Here is a 9,063-nt window from a genome sequence, read left to right as displayed (position 1 = left end):
CTTCTCAGATAATGAACATTAGTATAATTCCAGCTACTATGGAGATGAGGGAGCCGATAGAGGATAGGGTGTTTCATAGGGTATAAGCATCTGGGTAGTCTGAGTATCGTCGTGGTATAGCAGCTAGGCCTAGGAAATGTTGTGGGAAGAATGTTAGGTTGACCCCAAAGAATATTACTCCAAAGTGGGCTTTAGCTCATGTAGAGTGAAGGGTGTAGCCAGTGAACAGTGGGAATCAATGTGTGAAGCCAGCTAAAATGGCGAATACTGCCCCCATAGATAATACATAGTGGAAATGTGCAACTACGTAGTAGGTGTCGTGCAGGGCGATGTCTAGGGAGGAGTTGGCAAGAACGATGCCTGTTAGTCCACCAATGGTGAAGAGGAAAATAAAGCCTAGGGCTCATAGTATGGGCGGGTCTCATTTGATTGTTCCACCGTGTAGGGTTGCTAGTCAGCTGAAGACTTTAATGCCAGTGGGGATTGCAATAATTATGGTGGCGGATGTGGAGTAAGCTCGGGTATCTACGTCCATTCCAACTGTAAATATGTGGTGAGCTCATACGATAAAGCCCAAGAAACCAATGGATAATATGGCTCAGACTATGCCTATGTAGCCAAAGGGTTCTTTTTTACCGGCGTAGTAGGCTACAACATGGGAAATAATTCCGAATCCTGGTAGGATAAGGATGTAGACTTCTGGATGGCCAAAAAATCAGAATAAGTGTTGATATAAAATTGGGTCTCCGCCTCCTGCGGGGTCAAAGAATGTAGTGTTTAGGTTTCAATCTGTTAGAAGCATTGTAATGCCAGCAGTGAGGACTGATAGGGAGAGGAGAAGTAGAACTGCAGTAATTAGGACGGATCAAACGAATAGAGGGGTTTGGTATTGTGAGAGAGCAGGTGGTTTTATATTGACTGCTGTGGTGATAAAGTTGATTGCCCCAAGGATGGATAAGACACCTGCAAGGTGAAGGGAGATGATGGCAAGGTCTACTGATGCACCGGTGTGGGCTAGATTTCCGGCTAGGGTTGGGTATACTGTTCATCCTGTTCCGGCCCCGGCTTCTACTGTAGAAGATGCTAGAAGAAGTAGGAAGGATGGAGGAAGTAGTCAGAAGCTCATGTTATTTATTCGTGGAAATGCTATGTCGGGGGCACCAATTATTAATGGTACTAATCAGTTACCAAACCCTCCGATTATAATAGGCATTACTATAAAGAAAATTATAACGAAGGCATGTGCGGTGACGATTACATTGTAAATTTGGTCATCGCCTAAAAGGGTGCCTGGCTGTCCTAGTTCTGCTCGAATGAGGAGACTAAGGGCTGTGCCGATTATACCAGCTCATGCGCCAAAAATAAGGTAAAGTGTGCCGATATCTTTGTGGTTAGTGGAAAATAGTCAACGGTTGATGAAAGTCATAGGTAAGATGGCTGAGTGTAGAAGCGTTAGGCTGTAGTCCTTTCTACAGAGGTTTGATTCCTCTTCTTATCGATTCTGTAGTGAAGTTCCTGTTGAGTTGCAAGCTCATTGATGTGCATTAAACATGCGCCGGGATCTAGTAGACAGAAACCTGTTGGTTGGGGCATTTAGCTGTTAACTAAAATTTTATGGGATCAAAGCCCATCTGTCTAGGGGGAGGTTCTAGCTTAATTAAAGCATCTGAGTTGCATTCAGGAGATGCAGGTTAGTATCCTGTGTACCTTAACAGAAACTAAGAGGGATTAGCCCTTGTTTAAGGCTTTGAAGGCCTTCGGTTTAAATAACCTAAGTTTCTAAGGGATTGCGAGTACTATGGGAGATAGTGGTAGGAGTATAATTGATAAGGAGGTAAAGGTTGTGATTAGGGTGTTAGTTGGTTTGTTAGTTTGTCATTGTTTTATGTAGTTAGTGAAGTTTGGGGGTAGTGTGATGGTTGCACAGTAGGCCAGTCGTAGGTAGAAGAAAAGTCCAAGTAAAGAGAGTAGGGTAATAGCTGTGGCTACTACTGTTAGTTCTTGTTTTGTGAGCTCTTGAATAATTAACCATTTGGGTAGGAATCCCGTTAGGGGAGGAAGACCTGCAAGGGAGAGGAGAGTGAGCATAAGGATTGTGGTTAGTGATGGAATTTTGGTTCCTGTGGATATAACAGTGGATAGTTTTAGGGTATTGGTTGTGTTAAGGATGAAGAAGATGGCGGAAGTTGTTACAGTATATAGATAGAAGGTAATTAAAGTCAGATTGGGGTTATAGTTGAGAATAATAGTTATTCATCCTAGGTGTGCGATAGATAAGAAAGCTAAAATTTTGCGAGTTTGGGTTTGGTTAAGTCCTATTCAGCCACCTAGGGCTGCGGAAGCAATAGCTATCGAAGATAGGAGAGCTGGGTTGAGTGAGGGGGATGTTAGGTAGAATATTGGAAATTTTATGACTGTGGCTAGTAGGAGGCATGTTGTTATAGTTGAGCCTTGAAGAACTTCTGGAAATCAGAAATGAAATGGGACTAAGCCTAGTTTAATTGAAATTGCAATAGTTAGTAGTATACATGATATGGGGTGGGTTAGTTGGGTGATGTCCCATTGGCCAGAGAATCATGCATTGGTCATGCTGGAGAATAAAAGTAGCGTAGATGCGGCTGCTTGAGTTAGAAAGTATTTAGTAGAGGCTTCAATGGCTCCTGGATGGTGGCTTTTAGAGATTAATGGAAGAATAGCTAAAGTGTTAATTTCTAAGCCGACTCATGCTATTATTCAGTGGTTACTCGAAATTGTGATTGAGGACCGAGCACTGCAATAACGGTTCTTGGCACAGTTGAGGGTTCGTGCAGCAATGCCACTTTATTCAGGGACAACAGGGGTTTAAATAAGGGGTTTAAAGTCTGAGGGGAGGATTCTGAACTGGGGAGGAGCATGGGACTGACAACTCAGGGAAAAGTGTGATAGGGAGACAGGGAAAAGGTGGGTGGAACTTCGGAGTTCCTCCTTACCTCTTTACTCCTGACGGGGTACTGCGATCCCCCTACACCGCTGACTCTGATGTTAGTGGTCTGGGCTGGCCAGCCGTACGACCAGTCCTTGGAGGCAATTATGGTGACATCCGCCCATGTCGAGTAACCCTTCCACCTTGACTTTCTGAGGGTGCCTAGGTTGAGAAAAGTAGATGAGACATGTTAGAAGAGGGCGAGAGGTCTTCACTGAGGTTGTCCAGTGGACCTCCCTCAGTGATCCCTCCCTCCGCTCCTCATCTGGGGACACCACACAGAGCAGCTCGTCGGTGGAGACCATCTTCGCCACGGGGAAGCGGTCCTCCAACTGCACGGGAGGGAGATGCACAGTTAGGCATATAGCTATATTTGTGTTCGTCAGTCTCGTCAGGAGAGTAGGCACTACAATTATTCCCTTAGCCACTGCTGAAAAGTGCGATATCATCAGGTAAGTCTTATCTGGATCGACCGGGGCAGATGGTCTAACCCTGGCCTGCTCATAGGAGCTTAGGTGAGTAGATGGGTGAGTAACGGAAAGGATTATCCAATTTAGGGGAACACACTAGTTTTTAACTGAGATAGGGTCTGCTGAATTTAAAGGATCACACTGAACGGGAATGAGGTCTGTCGGAGGCTCTTGGGTAATGGGGTAGCTGGGCGCGGTGTTGGGCGCAGGATGGAGCGGAGAGCAGGGGTTATTTGTGTCGTCGCGCCCCCCTGGGCGCTCTGCTCCCCGTTTCCCTGATGTTCACAGGAGCAAGGGCGAAGATCGGGCAACGATTGGAAGGTTACCCTTTTCCTCAGCTCTGGGGACCTCCTGGGGGGAAGGGGCTCACCATTGATATTGGTCATTGACCTACAACTAGAAGACCAATGGTGGCCCTTCCCACACCTCCGACATAGGGTCTTAGACAAATTTGGTTCGGGGACTAACTTAGGACAATGTTTTTTGAAGTGTCCCTTTTCACCACAATTGAAACATGATTGGGGATCCATGAAAGTGGCAGCCAATAGACGCGCTTTATGGGAATTGGAACCTATATTTTTACATGCGTCTATCATTTCGAGTAGGGAGGGATCTTCAAAGCTTTCTGACAGTCCTCATTCGCCTTTTTGATAACCAATTTATTGAATAAAATTTCCTGGCTCTCTTTTTGGTGGACCTGCCTGCTGATTGCCTCTTTTAGCCTGGTTATGAATTCTACAAAAGGTTCTTTTGGGCCTTGGTTAATAAGTGTGAAAGAAGGCGTCTGCACATAGGCATCTGTCACCCTTTTCACGGCCTCTAATGCCAATTCTTTAGTCGCTTCTAAAAATTTGGGGTCAATTCGAGCTTGATCCCCCTACTCGAATAGTTCCCCTCCCCATAGAGCATGTCTATTGCCTGCTGAATTGGGATTCCCCTTCTTTCCATTTTGTCATTGACATATGCAGTGATTAATTTTTTCCATTCTACCTCAAATACTGAGGACTGTACAGTTGTAAAGAGTCCTCCTATCACTGCTCTTATGTTGTAACGTATCAGCTTATAGGCCAGGAAGAAGGATTCTAGCAACTCGATGGTGAAGGGTGCCCCCAACCCATACTCGACGATGGCCTTTTTCATATCTTTTAGCATGGGGTACAATATTGGTCCGCCACTTGTCGTGACGAGGGAAGAATGAGACGCTCAATATGAGAATCAGCAAGCTTCGTTTATTGATCATTGCTAACAACTTAATATATGCTTTATAACTAGTTCATACATATTGCAAAAGCTAAGCTCATTATTGGTTCTGCTTAAATGTTGATCTCACCTCTTACTCATTTCTTTGTTGACACAGGTGGTACTCAGTTGCTTTTTGTTTTGCTAATCACAATGTCCTGTTTACCAGCCAGCTAACAGGGTACAAGGGCACTGTAACCTCACTATCTAAGATGTTCCCACGGCCTAGGCAAGCCGTGTTCTATAGCCAATTCCCTACAAATACCCCCGTTTTTTTATTCTGGGCTAATAATGTTTTCTCTGTTATAGCACTTACACATTTAACAATACAAGAAAAAGCAATATGAACTATTACTAAAATTACAACAATTGTCAACAACCATCATAGGTTTTTCTTTAACAAAACTTAAAACCCATTCAGACATAGAACCAAAAATAGATTGAAGCCACAAGTCTATAGGACTAGTTGTTACTGTTACTTTCTTTGTGTGTTCTACTGTTTCACTCAGGCTCTACAGTTCTTTTGTGTACAGGCTAGGCAGTTTGTGCCAGCTGGACAAGTCGTGGTTTTGATAAACACTTAATCTAGATTGAAATAATCTCAACATAAAACAGGTTTGAGTCCCATTACCACTTTTGTTATGTATATACAGTGATCCCATTAAATCTAACTCTTGGGGATCTTTTGCCAGAGTAAGACCTCGAGGGTTAGTACTAAAATAGACAGTACAAGCACGACGACAATCCAGACAAGAGACAACAACTGAGCGAGCAATAGAATGAATTAAGCTAAATCGACATCTGAAGGTTTCTGTATGCTGTGCTCTCAGTTTCTCACCAGTGCCCTCCTCCTTGCTCTCAGCCCTGTCACGAAGCTCAGGCAACATGGCCGAGGTGGGTGCTGAGGTCAGGCTGAAGGACGAACTGACATGCCCCATCTGCCTGGACATTTACAGGAACCCTATGTCTCTGGGGTGCGGTCACAGCTTCTGCAAGGAGTGCATGCATACAGAAGGAACAGAAATATGCCAGCAGGGCCCTTCCCAGTGCCCACTCTGCCTTTACCCCACAGGCCCCCGTTCAGCCATGAAGACTTGCCTGACCTGCAAGGTCTCCCTGTGCCAAGCCCACCTGAGTAAGCATAGCACAAAGAACACTCAGAAAAAACTACGTCCTGGTGGGGCTCTGTGGTGCCCAGGTTTTGGCTGAGAGAAAATCCCCCAGTACAGTAAACTGCTGGAATGCTACTGTGAGAAGGACAAGGTCCACACCTGCACGCTGCGCTCCGCCCCCAGCTCCCACAGGGACCACAAGACCATCAGCTTAAAGGAGGCTTTTGGCCAAGCACAGCGTGTTTTTCTCAAAACTGTAAAAGAGGTAAAAAACTATGAAACTGCACTGGATCGAAGCATAGGAAACTTGCTGGAACAATCCTCTGCAAAGGAGTTCTTTAGAGTACAAACAACACTTGAAAATTAAGACTTGGCATAACTGGTTGAGAAATGACTGCTTTTTGTGTACATGAACCCTAAATATTTCCAGGGTACTTTTCACTGCACCGTGCCAGGAGCAACTACTAGGCCAAAGAATTGTAGACTCTTTCTGCTTTCAGCGTCCAACACACCCAGCTAATCCTCAGTGGTTACAGCTAGCAGAAATATCATCTATATAATGACAACAAAGACAGTCAGAAAATTGCATTGGAAACATAAACCACTGACAAATTATAGAAAAGCCTTTAATTCTATGGGAGAGGGTTTTCTATGGATAACACTCATAAGGTTCTGCACGAATAATAGATGAAACTAAAAATGCACATTTTTTCTCTATCACTGGGATCTAACTGGATTGTGAGAAGATAACCTGTCAAATCAATAATAACAATGGGTTATTCAGCAGAAAGCACAGAAGGGGTCAGTAAGCCAATGCTTACTAACCATGATTGCACCAACCTGTCTGAGATCATGCAAAGGTTTTCATTTCATAGATTTTTTCTTTATCACAAACACAGGGGTAATTAAAGGATTCCGAGATGGTTCAATGTAATCAGAATCAAGCTGCCTTCTGACAAGCTGTTGCAGGGCCAACAGCTGTTCTGTAGGTAGGAGCCATTGTTTAAGTCACACAGGATCTGTATGTTCTAACCAAGCAGTACCTCCTAATATCACAACCTTAACTCTTGGAATGACTAGAGAAGTTTGTTTGTTTGTTTGTTTGGACAATTAACAGCAAGCTTTGAGCATCACAAAGAATACAGGTTGCCTTCGTACAACCCTAAACATTCACTAGTCAAATTATGCAAGCAATACATCTGGTATAAAACAAGGATTAATCACAATTAGTGAGGCTATTTTGCTGAGAACACAGCTACAATGGGTAGGGCATGTTTTAAGGAGGAGAGACTAGCCGTTTTACAATTCATATTGCTACCAGCTGTTGCACGGGAGGGGTTTTGAAGACAATATATAAGGATTCTTTAAAACAACACTTCAGCTCTGGTCACACTGATCAACATAATTGGTCTGCTCTGGCCTCCAGCCAGGAGGCCTGAAGACACACTATCCACAACACTACAGATGTTTTTGAGAAGGCACGCAGGATGGCCTTGACAATCTGCCCCTGCAACGAGCTGAGCAAACAAGGCAGCAACATCGACAACTCCTGATTTAAATCCTGGAAAACACAGAAAAGCTCAAAACGACTCTCACTACTGCCATAGCAGATGCAAATGCAATTATTTGATGGTCTGAGGACCTCACCCTCGCACAAGCCTGCATTATCTCTAGCTAGTTATGTAACTAGCAACTTCTGTATCTGTCACAAAACTTGTTTCTCTACAGCATCTTGCAGCTTTTCCACGAATTGTAAGAATGGTTCCCGGGCACCTGGATGCATAGTGGTGTATTTTGTTTCGGGCTCTGCCAACCTTGCAGTCTGCACTAATGTTTGCTGGCTTATGATTTTTACTTGCTCTAAAACTAGTGGTCTCCTGCGCAGCTTACACAGCTAAGGAACAACAGCAGTGGAAAAACTCCACCTGAGACTTAACTTGCATAAATTTCATACAAGACTGTAATAGAATATTAAATTTTTGTAAGAACTTCTTATTTAACTTCAGTTCAGATCATACAGCTAGCCGGACAGGGCTTGTCTAGAAATAACTAAAACCTCATCACTCAGGGTGGGAATTTGAAGAATTCATATACCATTCAGAATAAGGATTCACTATGGTTCAACAGAATCATGTTACACATCTCTAAAATCTTAACACCAGCAGAAGGTATTTTTAAGTTTACACAGTCACACATTCATGTAGCTTTTCTCTTTCACACCACATTCAGGTGGCCACCTCAAACATGCTCCTCAGTCACACACATTTTCAAGTAGTCATTGACTGTGCGCTTCTTATCAGTTTCATAATTCAAAGGAAATTTATGGCATAGCCGTCATCAGCAATCTGCAAATCCTGCATAACTCTCTATGTAAAAGACAGATACAGCAAGAAAGAACAGAATATTATCTTGGAAATCTTCAACCCTTCTCATAGAGCAATGATATTCTGTCATAAAGGCAATAAAACTACTTTTGCAGGGGGCAAGACTATGTCCTTCTGTCTCATCGTTCCGTCTCCAAATCTTCTACCTGCACCCTGCCCCTGGGGGAAACAGCCAAATTTCATGTAAGAGATGCGAAATAGCAAGCTATAGGAAATTCTTAACCTTCTGTAATATGCAAAAGGCTAAGCACGGATGTTGCATTATTTCTAATCTTGCTTCAAAGGATTTTTCGTCAGTCTCCCTTTCTGTTTTTGAAGAAAACATTTGAGAATGCCATGAGCACGCTTCCATGCGTAACACCTATTGCTGTAAAAACAATGCAATCTTATCTGATTTATAAGTTGGGATATTGTTAATTTTAAGTTGTTTTTTCTCTTTTCCCTTTTTTCTGTGTTTTACCGTCTTTGCCTCCCCCCCGCCCCTCATTGCCGAAGGACGAAGGAGGGGGAGGAGGGACCGGGCTCACCCAAAGAAAATCAGCAGAAGGAACTTAATCACAGAGTCTGCTTAAGAAAAGACAAAAACATAGGAGAGGGAGAGAACAGCTGCAAACAGTTTCAGAGAGGGGGTGATTGGTCGAAGCTGCAAACAGTTTCAGAGAGGGGGTGATTGGTCTAACGGGGAAAAGGAGAAACAGCTTTCCCCCTCCTCCAGCTGCACCCCTCAAGGCTTTTGCTACCATCATTAACTCGCCGCTCTAGGAAGAGGAGCGGCACCAGGGAAAAAACACTCGCTGCAAAGAAGGGAAGGGGAACGCACACCCCCCAGGACCATGGCTGTCAGCAGTGCGGGGGACACAGAGCCCCCCCGCTGCTCGCCGCACCCGGAGCCGCCG

At 44.1% G+C, this 9,063-nt stretch overlaps 1 pseudogene; it reads right to left on the bottom strand.

Annotated features, from left to right (window-relative positions):
- Positions 1-1,779: 1,779 nt before the first annotated feature.
- LOC115307290 lies at positions 1,780-4,584 on the bottom strand (annotated as a pseudogene).
- Between the last annotated feature and the right edge of the window lie 4,479 nt (positions 4,585-9,063).

Source organism: Manacus vitellinus, unplaced genomic scaffold (assembly GCF_001715985.3).
Source record: "Manacus vitellinus isolate BGI_N305 unplaced genomic scaffold, ASM171598v3 ctg7180002434057_pilon, whole genome shotgun sequence".
NCBI lineage: Eukaryota > Metazoa > Chordata > Aves > Passeriformes > Pipridae > Manacus > Manacus vitellinus.
Note: the sequence above shows the minus strand (reverse complement) of the source record. Positions and strands in the feature narration are given on the sequence as shown.